Genomic DNA, 14,049 nt, shown 5'->3' with positions numbered 1-14,049 from the left:
AAACACTAACACTTCTTTCCCACTTCTGAAATGTCCCTTCGGCTGAATGAAGAATTATGTTATTTCCCACAGCATGCCACCTTCCTCTGATCTGACTTCAGCTGACTTGCTTCATATGACCAGTATCCAAAATGAGGCCAGCAGGGCTTGCAGCCTGAACGGGATACACCTTGATGCTCTAATTTTCCAGTAAATGTTCAGAGCCTGCTTTTAACTTTGTTGATGCCAGTGGAAAAACCAGTAAGAGCCAGACTTTCTCAGACTATGTCATAACCCACTTTATACTGCTGTAGCACCTAGGATGTAACCCCAGCAGAAGCACATAATTTTAGATACCTAGATTTTTGGGATTACAATAGGCAGCACAGATAGACACCTCTGGATAAGGTTGCTGGACACTTTCCATTACCAGACCCTCTTTTCAGTTGTTCATAACTTTGCCAAACTTTAATTATTTGGGCTGAAATTTTCCATTCTGGGTGCCTTCCTCAGTGTGTTTTTGTTTTTGTTTTTTAATAGAAAACGTGAGGAAAAAAAAAACAATTCAGCCAATTCTAGAATTAGCTTAGGTCAAAATATGTGGTTTTTTGCACCAAAACATCCTTAGAAATACTTCTGAGAAATTCTTATGCCTCCATATTTTGGAGAAGGAGCTTAAATTTGGAAGGAAAATATGTGTCATGTTGTTTTCTGAAGGTGAAAAGTGCTAAAAATGCTGTATGGTCTCTGAAAAAATCAGGTCATAGGCATTTCTAATTGGGCACCCAAAACTAGCATATGCTTTTGACATTGAAGCCTTTGTACCTTGGTCCCCCATATTTAAAATGGGGATAATGATACCCTCTCAACAGGGTATTGGAATGATACATTCATTAATGTTTGCGAAGCACTCTGGTAATGTAGTGATGATCACCATAGAAAAAGCCCATGAGAAAGATGATGATTCTGTCTTTAGAACAAGGTTTGAATAGTGAGCAGTAAATAAGGTCTTGGTTCACAGACTGAACAACGAGAAAACAAAGAATTGAACAGCTCCTAATTCACTGAGCATTGTCCATCTTGTGCACTGAATGAGGCAGGGGCCCTGTGTCGTTTGTGATCAGATAGATAAAAGATCTCTTTCACACACACACACACACACACACACACACGGTCCATAAGCTATTTCAAGGCCTCCTCTGGCATTGCTGATATCATCCAATTCACCTTTGAATCCATATTTGGGGCACTGAGTTATGATGTGTTTGATGGTTTGGATGTTCTCACAGCAGTCACACAAAGGGGAGTCTTTGATTTTCCAGTTGTACATCAAGTAGCCGTATCTTCCATGGTTTGTTTGGATACGGTTCAGTGTGGGTCAGATTCTGCATGGCAGGTCAAAACCAGGAGGGCGTCTTGTTGGGTCAGTAACAATGCGCTTGGTCTGGATCTCATCAGAGGTTCCGAACGTTTGCCATTCCCTGGCAGGATATAGAGACATGAGATGGTAACTTGTGATCTGTAGTGGTTGTTGGGGTATAGTGTCTATAACTTGCCAGACAGGAAGTACTGGGTGGTCTTGGTGCATTTAAGTTCTCGTACTGTGGCTAAACCTTGACGGATAGCTGGAGGTTCAGTGTTTGCTGATATGGAAAGCCACAGTAGAGGGGTTCATCTTAAAATTCCTGTGATGATTCACATGGTATGATTCAGCTGCCTAACCACAAAACGGGTATGGCAGCTTCTTGTCCACACCAGCACATAGTACTCTGCAACTGAGTACCCCGGGTTCCAAGGCCAATATTTGTAGCTTCGTAATGCGTGCACACAAGAGGTACATATAAAGGTTGCACAGGAAGCCTTAATACTAGCATTTCCTAACTTTTGAATGCTTGACTTTGCAACCTCACGAATGTTCTTTTAATGCTGGTTTTAGTATATAATTTTATAGTTCTTCAGACTTGCTGCCAATGTGGCAACTGATGTGCACTGTAAGGCCATGCACTGTTCCTTGGTGTATCTCAGAGCTACAGTGACTCAGGCTGAACAGGGAATGACAAGGTAATGTTTTACTAAAAAAAGTGTCACTTTTCTTGGGATTTTTTTGAGTTGCAAATAAAACGGTTTCATACCTGACTGTTATGCTGTAATTTAGCCTAACTAAAAAGGGAGACATTTACTGCTATTTCTGACAGCATCTTCTCAATAGCTTGAGTCTCCAATTGCTGACCTTTTGGAAAAAAGAACCCTTTGTCCATGTGTCAGTGGAGGGATTGCGTCTATTTCTCTAATGAAAATATAATTGATGGGCCAGATCTGCAGCTGGTGTAAATCGTCATAAATCCATTCACATCATTGTAGCTATGCTGATTGATTGAGGATCTGGCCCTATAGATGTTAAAAAGGAATTAATAATGCTAGGAGGAGTCACCGCTGGGTATGTAGGAAAGGGAAAATAAATAATACATTGAAGTGAAAGGTGAAGTTAAGAGAGCATAGGGAGTGTAGTTGGATTGGAGAATATTTTAAATAATTTAAAAAGGTTTAAACTGTTTGAAATCATGTGCTCTGCAAACCTATGTAACTGCACGATTTTGTTACTGTTATCCACATCCTCCCTCCTAATTTCACTCCTGTGGTTTTTTATTCATTTATTGCTTCTTGTCTCAGTTAGGCCTCTGGTCCTGCAATGAATGCCCACGTGCAGTAGATTAACTCTGTTCTGGGTGGTCTGATCCAAAGCCCACTGAAGTCAGTGGAAAGGCACTCACTGATTTCAATGAGCTTGGGATCAGGCCCTGGCTTCTAAAATGAATAACGGAGTAAGGATGAATAAGTGGGTTTTGCCTCCCTTTGCTGGGCTGGGGAAATTGTTTGAGCAGTGACCCAATCGCACCCGTAACATGCATCTGCTTCACTGCTGAACTGAACATGACCCTTTGAGCTTGGGTTTATCAGATGCAATACTGCATTGTTCCAAAGCTGCATCACAGGCCATACTGTGTCAGATGATTGGGAGTTTATTACATAAATTAAAAATCAACATCAAAGTAAGTGACTATCTGTTTTATTCAACAAATCTATGCTCCGCAGCTATATGTACACAGTATGAGCAGAAACTCCCCAAAGACTCTAGGTCTAATGTAAAACATGGCATTGACTGATTGGATGAAGTTTTTTGTTTGTTTGTTTGTTTTTGATAATTCCCAACCCCTGGTCAGGCCCAGAAGAGCTTAATGTCCAGGAGTGAGGGCGGGAGTTTGGATTCAGTTTAGAACTTGCTGGTGGCCAGACTTTGTGGTTCGAATAAAATGTCTTTCGGCTTTTCTGTTCTGTAAGCAATAAAGTATTGGTGGGTTTCTCAACTGCTTTGGATAACTGTTCACTTGATAAAACTTGTGTATATTTATCTGCCAAATCCCTTCCATTTAAACCAGCAATTATGAGCCACATGTTCATTTAGGAACATAGATTTTCTCATTCTCCAGCTGCATATCAAACTAACTACAAACAGATATATCGGGTGACACCAATGTACCTAGGAGAGTGGGACCTTTCCTGCTTCTGGGATTTCTGTCAAACCGGTATTTCTGAGGTTGCTATTCTATTTTTAGAAGTATCACTGGGGAAATGTAGTTTGGTTCTTTCACAGGTAGCATGGCGGTGGGAAATAGCAACAGTTAGCACTGCTTATAGGGCTGTCCTAGGTAACTCTAAACCTGCTTCATTGGTGTGCATCCAAAGACTGGCAGAAGTTAATGATCATGTAGGTTAGCTGATATGGGCTCCCAGTCTGAAGAGTCCACCCTTCCTGCAGTGGGATTTTGTTTTCTAGAAGGAGCATTCATTTACCCACTGGAATGCATGTGGATGGGTGGAAGTTGGTATAGCTTGGCTTGAGGTGAAAGCTTGGGGTCTGGGTCCAAACTTCTATTAGGTTTGCAAAAGGATGTCCAGATCCAAATTTTTGGTTCAGTCCATTATGGAGATGGGAGTTGGCAGTGAAATTTGAATCTGGATCATATATTGAAATCCAAACTTTCCCCAAGTTTGGGCTGTTTGTAACCAGAATTCTGGTATGGGTCCATTTTTTGATTACTCTTCTAGTGGAAACATATCCAAAGAACAGTATTGAATTGATCTGCGCCACTTGTACCTGTAACTGAACACCCCCTCCTCACAATGTACCTAGATTGTTCAGAAAATATGTTCCATCTTATATGATTTAAAATCTGACTTGAATCTTGACATGTTTTTCTTTTGTGAAAACAAACACCCAGAACATTTGTTCTTGAAATTGTTAGGTAACTGTTCTTGAATCTTTTCCAGCTCTGAAGGGTCATTCTTAGGAATGTATTCAATGTTTACTTGAATACAGGAATCTTAAAAATATGCTCTTTCAAAATGCTTTCTCATATCCTCATTCTTCCACAACACTTCCAAAGGAGTAAGTAAGTCACTGACATACACCAGCAGCTTTGTTACATAAACCCAAGTTGGACAGGTAAGCCAAGTGATCCCTTGGAGCAAGAAAAGAGCAGAAAAAATATCTTTGATCTTGTTTTTCATTCTGAGAAGGCAAGGCACAGAAAAGTCTGAATGTCAATTTCTGCCCATTGGTACAAAATGTCAATCTTAGCTTTTTAAAAAAAAAAAGCTGAGAAGATACCCTGCATTATGGGAGAAATACATGGTTGAAGCTGTCATTGCCTTTTGTAGGGGTTCTTCCTGTGCATCTGAGGGCAGAGATTAGCCCCATTTGTATAACAGTGGGCAGCATTTAAAACTAAACATTTACCAGGGTACAGTAGAAATGCAGTCTAATTACAGAAAACACCATGGTAAAGAAAAGACTATTTTACAGCCTTTGTTTTCTTGTGAGTGTTTTCTCCCCAACTATGGAAGCAAATGCCAGTGAAAAGGATTATTAGCACCTAGTGCCCCAAACCTAGATCAGAGCCTCATTGCATTGAACATTGTACACATGAGAGAGAGAGAATCCCAACCTCGGGATTAAATAAATAAATAAGACAGATAAAGAATAGAAAAGAAGTATTATCTCCAATTTTACAGATAGCACAGAGATTAAGGCCGGGCTAGATCCACAAAGGGGTTAAGACACCTAAGTACAAAATTCAGATCCTCCAACCCCTCGATCAACTTCTACCTAACTTTGTATGTCCCTACATTTCCAGCAATATAGTCCCTAAATATCTGCCAGTGAGCATGCACATAGCTGCCTAAGTCCTGATGTAGGACACCTAGCTTTTGCCTAGGCCCTGATGGGATCCTCAAAGTAGGCATTCTCCTGCCTGTCTTGCCTGTGGGGCCCTAGCTAGTAGATGTGCTCAGAACTGGCCTATCAGATCAGGCCTTACACAAAGCAGTGGTGGTAGTGGTCCCCTTATAACCTTTAGCCCCAGGGCTAGAGCACTTTCCTAAGGATATGGGTTCAAATCCCCACACTGCCTGATCTGGAAGAGGATTTGAATCCACATCTCCCACCTTTTGGGAAAGTTCCCTAAACACTGGGCTACAGGGTATTCTGAGGTGGGTATCTGTTGAAGCTGTTTGTCTGTGTATAAATAATTACATATTCATTGGAATAGGAATCCTGGGAGAGTGCCAGAAACCACTGGGCAAAAGGTTATAAAGGGAGGCACCAACCCCTTGTTATTTTTTTCCCCAAGAAAAGGCTTAGGTGCCAAACTTCGGGAGAGGTTCACAGCTGTGCATCCCAAATGGAGATAGTGCCTTCCTCCGGCCCAGACTTAAGCAGCTAAATCTCTTTGACGAGTGAGGCTTAGGCCATACCTCTCTCTTCAGCATTTGCTATTAACTAGCTTATTCAGCTCTCTGCTCAGCTTGCAGGTTTTTCTGGATCTCATGCTTAGGCACCTGACTCTCCCTATGCATCGTAGAGGGACCCTGAGAACCTAACTTGGGTGTGAGGTGGGTGGCACCTAAAGCTAGGCATTACAATACTGAGCCTAAGTGCGCTTAGCCTCTAGCCCAAGTGGCCTGCCTAGGGTCACACAGGAAGCCTGAGACAGAGTTGAGATCTGAACCCAGAACTCCAGAGTCCCAGTCCAGTAAAATGATGTTATTTAGATAGATATTCATCAGCATGGTCCAACCGCTTTGTGCCCTGTGTCAATGCAAACGAGCCATAAATTTTTCTTATAACAGTGAATCTGGGTTTTACAGCAGCTTTGGATGACCAGAGTGGAACAGAGGAGCCAGACAGTACCAGTGAATATGGAGATGTACTTACAAACATCCTGAGATTCTACAGCTTGCCGTCCATGTAAGTTTAGCTCATGACGCTTTTTATTTTGGAATATTAAATTAGATCAAGTACAAATTGTGTTGTACCCACCAGATGAAGTATATTTCAGAACGATTGTGCTAGTTTTGCTGAGCAGCATCAAGAACTCTTGTATTCTTCCTTCTTTGCTGGTGTTACGAAAAGAAACGAGATGATCGTTGTTGGCATAGATCCTTCGTGACATGCTCAGCACTAACCTGTGATGATCCTAATTAGACTTGGCACTCAGATGACACATTGGAGTGGTCTCTCATAGGCTTAAAGAGTCACTCCATAGCAGCTCTTAAAGATTCAGTCTGGGACCACATTTTATACTTCTACACTTCAAAAAGGGCCAAGTACTTACTCAAACATATCTCCTCAATTACACTTATATTATGTGTGTCTGCTAAAATTGTGTAATAAATTGTACAAATAAACCAGGCATTTTTACAATAGATATACGAACACCTTTGCAGCAGTGCATTAAATGGTAATTCATATGTTATTTACAAAGAGAAATGCAAAAAAACCCCCAACAAAAAACAAAGGCAGACAGTGAAATAGCTTGTGGGAGTCTGAGATAGTCTGCAGTTAGCTAGCTGTCAGTTAACTTTAAATAAAATCAATATTTTAATTCCTTCTCTGCTGGTCCTTGGTCTCAAGCAGGAGTGTATTCATGCTAAATAAGGCCCTAATACACTAAAAGCTTGTCTCTTCTAAAACTCTGTACCCTCTCTAGAGTCAGACAGATCCTTCCTCCCCATTACCCACATCCTCTCCCACAGTCTTCCTCCCACTTCATGATTGATTTATTGGTGCTTTCTCTCCACTCTTCAGTTTTCTTTCTTTCTTTAGATACTCCCTGATCTTGACTCCTTGCCTTTCTTTGTCCAGCCCAATGCTGCTTGGGAAAATTGGTTCTTGATTTTCCTCTCTCTTTCCATGGGCCTTCCTGAATGTAAAGAGAGGGATCAACCAAAAGTAAACTCCTCTGCTACAGCTTGGCTTATCCTTTTCTTAACTTAGTTATTCCATTCATGGGCGTGTGCCATAATTTGAGGGGTTGGGAATGGGGCACCCGAAGTCCAGAGAGCATCCTGTCTCTTCACTGTGTCCTGACTCCTGAACCAGCAGTGAGTGTCAGCTAGTAGAAATGAGCTGTGTGACTGATGCCACTACTGACACTCACCTCTGTCTGGGTTGCAGCCTAATCATGGGGCCAAAATCCTAAATATCATAGAACCATAGAAGATTAGGGTTGGAAGAGACCTCAGGAGGTCATCTAGTCCAACCCCCTGCTCAAAGTAGGACCAACCCCAACTGAATATCCAACGATCTTCCTTAATCCTCTCTTGGCTCCAACTCGTTTGCTGCCACATTCCATTGGTGTTCCGCTGAAATCAATAGAATATCCAAAAGGCAGTGGTTGCATTCAGCAGCAGTCAAGCGCTTAAAGTGAATTCAGTGTCAACATTTTACTTCATCTTTGTTTTCTACGTGACTTGGTGTGAATTACTGGATGTGGGCATGAGAACCATATGACACATCCTAGGTCAACCCTGCAGTGCTGTGCAATAGGAGCATCTGTTAAATTACGCACTTCAATTTGTTACTTTCTTTTCACCAATTAGCTTCTTATCAGGTGAAGTAGCAGTTTTAACAAACCCTAATTTCTCACCTGGGACCCTGCAAAATTCCAGGGCATTCGGTTGATTTCTGCGCTGCTCCATATATTGTAAATATGGTAGAAACTATTGCCTGATACTCTGTAAATTTCCAAGTGTCCAGACCACCTCACAGTCACTTTGGAAAGCTTGCATGTGTAACACCCTCCTGCCCCACTGGTGCTAGAAGGCTGACAGCTGGCCATGGGGAAGAGAGAGTCATTGCAGATACAGACTCCATCAGCGTAACTGTCAGGCTGATGGGAGATCTTTTAATATGCCCAGGCATGCCAGTATTCTAATATGTAGTCAGCACTGGTAAAGATTGTTTTGTAGCTTTTTTTCCCCCTCAGTTATTGTCACCCCCATCAGGAATGGCAGGTGCTAAGTGCTGTTATAGTCCTGAGTATTAATTATGCAACAATTAATGTCTGTGTTGGACTCAGTATTGCAAAAATATAACACAGCAGTCAGCACAAAGAGGTCACAGAATTCAATAATCAGCAGAGATTATATTTCAGTCACAACTGCTTTTACCAGATCTATTCTTTCATCCAATATCATGTACTCGATGAAAACATCGGTAGCCACAATGTTTTCTACTTTCTACTGTGAGGGCCTAATAAATAGAATCCTGCGCCAATACAAAATTTGTATCCACATCCGATCCGCAAACATGATCCGCGGATGCAGGTATCCACGGATATAAAGCAGATATCCACAGATTTGCAGGGCTCTACTAATAAAGAGAAGACTTAGAGTTCTGTATCTGTGGTATGTATTATGAGGATTCTATAGATATTGGCACTTTTCAGTTATTTTTACATGCCAAGGACAATGTAAGTTACAATATGAAGGGTTTTGAATTCAAATGTGGAGGAACTCTTTTTTTTTAAATTTATTTAGCACTGTTCCTCTTTATCATTTATACTCTTGAACCACCAAGTAATAACAAAACTCTGCAGTTATCTGGCTTTCATCTAAAGGCTTGTAAGTGTTTTACAAAGACGCATGTGTATTATTAGCCCAGTTCTAGAATAGGCATAGTGAGATTAATTGACTTGCTCATGATCACTTAACAATTGAGAGCAAGCAAGCACCAGCACAGTTGGGAAATAGACCATAGGTTTCCAAGGGCCCTATTCTAACCAATAAGCATGTTGCCATTCCAGCAAATCTTCCTCTGTAAATCAGCACCGCTGCCATTTCAGGAAAGAAACAAGATAAAAAGGGATGCCTGCTTCACCTAGCCATTTGTTAGCTTCTCTCACACACATCTCTGTGCTTTCTTCCATGCTACCCATTTCCCTGCACTTATTCATAAGGACACTTCTTGCTTCTTAAGTCTCACTTCTCCTGTAATGCTTACAAGTGATTAGCCAGCTAATGATGGTTGGCTAGAGATGCTGTGGGGACATCTGGCAATTACCCTATTATATATATAAATAGAATTGCAAGTGTACATCTGATCATGCACAATTGAAGTCAATGGACAATTTTTTCCCTTGCTCCTTGCTCAACAGGAGCAGGAGTGGTGCCTTCATGTTTATATGTACCTTTGATCCCTCTCTCCCACCCTTTGTACGTTGCCAAGCCTCTTTAGATTTTAAGGTCCTAGGAGTGAAGATCATGCCATGTTATATTTGAAGAGCCCCTAGCACAATGATACTAATTAGAACCTTTAGAAGCTAATGTGGTATATGTGTTTAATAATGGAGGGAAGAATGAAAAAGGATACAAAAAGTAATACTACAGTTAGTTGGATGAAGAGAAGGGGAAAGACTGAGAGGAAAACTGGAAAGAAATAGACAATAAATAAAAAGAATGAACAGAAGAGTAATGAGACAGACGAAAAAATGACATACTATAGATTCCTTACACTGATGAATAGGCAATTTGGGAAATACTGGGCCAGAACCTCAGCTGGTGTAAATTACATAAGAACATAAGATTGGCAATACTAGGTCAGACCCATAGTCCATCTAGCCCTGTATTCATTCTTGACAGTCACCAGTGCCAGATACTTCAAGGGAATGAAAGAACAGGGCAATTATTAAGTGATCCATCCCCTGTTGTCCAGTCCCAGCACTTGGCATAGTTGTCATAGCTCTGTCGAAGTCAATGGAGCTAGAAAAACAGAGCATCTGCTCACTTCTATCTGCTGTGGGAAGGCAAAGGAGCCCTTATTTCTTTATCACCTCCTCTTTTTGTCTTTGTGAGCAGCTCTATTTTTCAGCCGTGTGTGTGTGTGTTTTCCAGAATGGTGGGAAAAGAATCAGAGGAGCAAAGAGACAAGGAGAAGATGGCGATGATCAGGAGAAAGAGTGGAAGAGATAAATTAGGGTGGGAGAGATAAACCAGTGTCGAAGCTAAGAAGACTGAGGGCAAATGTAAATATAGGGAAGACTACCAGAAAGAAGGGGTGGGGCAGGGTGAAACAAAGTTAAGGATTGGAGGAGGAGTGATAGGGGAGGAATTTCCAGCAGTTCTGATGATGGTGGCAACAGCCATAAATGAAACCAAAATTAAAGCAAGTTTTCCTTCTGCCTATTCACTCCTCTAGAGTGGCCAATCTTGAAGCACATCATTGAGCTCCGCCAAGAACTGAGATGACACATGTAAAAGACTGACTGGGGTCACACTGTATGTGTTATATGGTGAACAAATTGTTTTATGGAATTAGACAAAAATTACGAATCAAAGGTATCTGCTAACTGACTGCCAAAAATCTATTTAGCGTCCCTTTGTGAAAGACAAATGATCTTGAAACAACAACACTGGTTAAAGTGAAAATGCTGTAGCTGAGGTGCGGGGAGGGGGAAAGCAAGCAAAGTGCAGTATATATTTTTTTCAGAATATTGATTGTGTGAGGTGCGAGGGCCTGTTAAGAGTGTTTTTATTAAGTTAGTGCACTGCAGGATCACAAGTACATTAATGCACAGTACACTGCTAAATCCTGTGGCCTTTTGTACAATTATTGCCCAGTCACTTACGTCAGATCTGCTTAAGGTGACATACAAACAATCATGATTGCGGCTCAGCAGCAGTTCTGCAGAAAAGGACCTAGGGGTTACAGTGGACGAGAAGCTGGATATGAGTCAACAGTGTGCCCTTGTTGCCAAGAAGGCCAATGGCATTTTGGGAGGTATATGTAGGGGCATTGCCAGCAGATTGAGAGACGTGATCGTTCCCCTCTGTTCGACATTGGTGAGGCCTCATCTGGAGTACTGTGTCTAGTTTTGGGCCCCACACTACAAGAAGGATGTGGAAAAATTGGAAAACGTCCAGCGGAGGGCAACAAAAATGATTAGGGGACTGGAACACATGACTTATGAGGAGAAGCTGAGGGAACTGGGCTTGTTTAGTCTGCGGAAGAGAAGAATGAGGGGGGATTTGATAGCTGCTTTTGACTACCTGAAAGGGGGTTCCAAAGAGGATGGATCTAGACTGTTCTCAGTGGTAGCTGATGACAGAACGGGGAGTAATGGTCTCAAGTTGCAGTGGGGAGGTTTAGGTTGGATATTAGGAAAAACTTTTTCACTAGGAGGGTGGTGAAACACTGGAATGCGTTACCTAGGGATGTGGTGGAATCTCCTTCCTTTGAGGTTTTTAAGGTCGGGCTTGACAAAGCCCTGGCTGGGATGATTTAGTTGGTGTTGGTCCTGCTTTGAGCAGGGGGTTGGACTAGATGACCCCCGAGGTCCCTTCCAACCCTGATAGTCTATGATTCTATGATTGAACTCTGGTCTTGGTAGCAACAATCAGCAGTACTGTCATTGCATGAAGAGAATTAAAAAATAATCATATTGCTGCTTAATTTTCCTGTGAACTTTCTCTCTAGCGGATCTCCAATGGGAACATCAGAAAAAATGCAACAGGCATGTAGCTCAATTATATAGATTTATAGAAATGAATGACACAGAGGGACAAGCTTTGTTATTTCATATTCTGTCAGCAGCAGTCTGATACTAGCAAAGATCATTATACTTGATGTATATATGTGAAGAGGTATAAAGAGATAACAGAGACACAGTCCATTGGCAGTTTAAATAGGTCACCTCCACAGTAATGTCAGGATTTCAGAGCTCCTAGCTTTCTGCAGTCAGATGTGCAAATGTTTTGGGTTCTCCCACCATCAATCCATAAGAACGATCTGGTCTTCCATCAGGGGAATAATTCACATCCCTTGTTCTATTTAAGGATGAGTCAGCTGTTCATTAGTGAAAAAAAATGTTTTGTTTTGTTTTTAAAAACTGGATACTTGGAATAATTAATCTATTTTATTATTCAGGGAGCAGTGTACATGCCACCAAATGGTTTGAAAGGACATTGTTTTCATCATCATTTGCTGCTCAGAATATGCTTGTCAAATCACAGTTAAGTGTCAATCCATGGTGTGCTGTGGTTTTGATCTTAAAGGAAAACACAAGTTCAATGGCACTATAGAGTCATAGATATGTACTGGGTTATAAACAGGTTTTTGTTTACTTTTTTGGCCTTGTGACAGAAAAGCAAATATTTTATATCACCGGGGGGGAAAAAAACGCACTGTTTGTTTATAATTGCACCTGCTCTTACATAATAGGAAATACAGTTTGAGCCATGCTTTCCTGGAATTGTTGTCTGACTGGCACAGTTGTTCAGTTGAATCTGATATCCATGTGTTATCTTTCAAGGGATGTTTTATTTCTTTTTTTAAAATTCTCTGGCATGTTCCTCTCTGCATTAGAAGCCCTATCTGTGTTTTCTGAGACACCAGTGCGGCCCGAACAATGACACTCGCTGCCTTAAATTTATATTTCTTGAGGGAGCTGCTGACCCAGCGGACAAATGCATGTTTGGTCATACACATCAAAACTCCACTAACTTCCAGAGCCTGCGAAGCGGGCAGTGACAGATACTGGGAGAGAGGAATTGGTCCCAGGGGAATAATTAGTGTGTGTGTGTATGTGGGGAATCTGTGCTACTGTTTCTTTAAGGCACCTTGTCGGGTGAGGCAGGTCCTTTCTTCCCAGCCAAACAGGACAAGCCCTGGGAAGGAGAGCAACATATGCTGCCTTCTCCCTCCCAAAACAAGTAGAGATTAGCACTAGGGGAAGAACTGCCACCTGTTGACCTCTCGCAGCCTAGGGAAGAAATGACTAAGCTGGTGAGTCCTGGCTTCTAAGTCATGGAGGAAGGCTGGAAGCAGAGATGGGTGAGGGTAATTTAAAGAGGTCAGCTGGGAGAAGCCAGCCTGAAGTAGAACCCTATGAAGGAGAGCGGGAGGGATCACTTGACTAGATGATAAAGACCCAATAAATTAGACACTGCCTCCACCCTCCCTGGAGGGAAATGTTGTTCTAAGTATTTTCGACTGCAGCAAGTTACTGGGAGACCTAGGAGGGTACTGAGGGCAGGGTGCCTGCAGGGACATCCCAAACCACCAGAGGGAGAACTGTGGACAATGTCCTGCCACATGATCGCAGCTGAAGGAATTATTTTATGCTTCTGAAATCAAAAACTTCAAGACATGCATGGCACAGTTGGTGGGAAAACAAAATTTCCACTTCAGAGGAAAATCTGACATTTTGAAGTATGTTTTAATTCCAAATTGGAACAAAAAATAATATCTTTTTTTTTCAATATTCCTCATAAGAACCAAAATTTTGTAAAATTTAAATTCGGAGACATTGTTTTGATAAAGTCAAATCAAATCATTTCATGTTGATAATGCTGAAATTTATAATTTAAAATATTGCATCATACATATTTTAATAAAACAGGATAAAGTCAAAAGAAAATGTCTCTATTCCATTCAGATGAAACATTTGGACAGTATCAAAACAAAGTCAAAATGGGTTGTGAAACCACACATTGAACAAGACCTTTTCCCAGAAGGAGGAAAGGGACTGTCCAGCCATGTCCTTCCAGCAAAACAAGATCTGCTGGTGGATGATGGAGGGAAGCATGGGATGAAGATACCGATTGAATGTATTTATTTTAAATTATTGTAAATGGGGGGTGGAGTTCACATCCTGGCATGAACTCTCCCAGAGCCCTGGGTGGAATTTTGGCCAAATCAGCCAGAATATGCATGTTGGGTCCTGTTTCTGT

The sequence above is a fragment of the Caretta caretta genome, chromosome 2, assembly GCF_965140235.1.
Source record: "Caretta caretta isolate rCarCar2 chromosome 2, rCarCar1.hap1, whole genome shotgun sequence".
Taxonomy (NCBI): Eukaryota; Metazoa; Chordata; order Testudines; family Cheloniidae; genus Caretta; species Caretta caretta.
The sequence above is the reverse complement of the archived record's forward strand: the minus strand, read 5'-3'. Positions refer to the sequence as shown.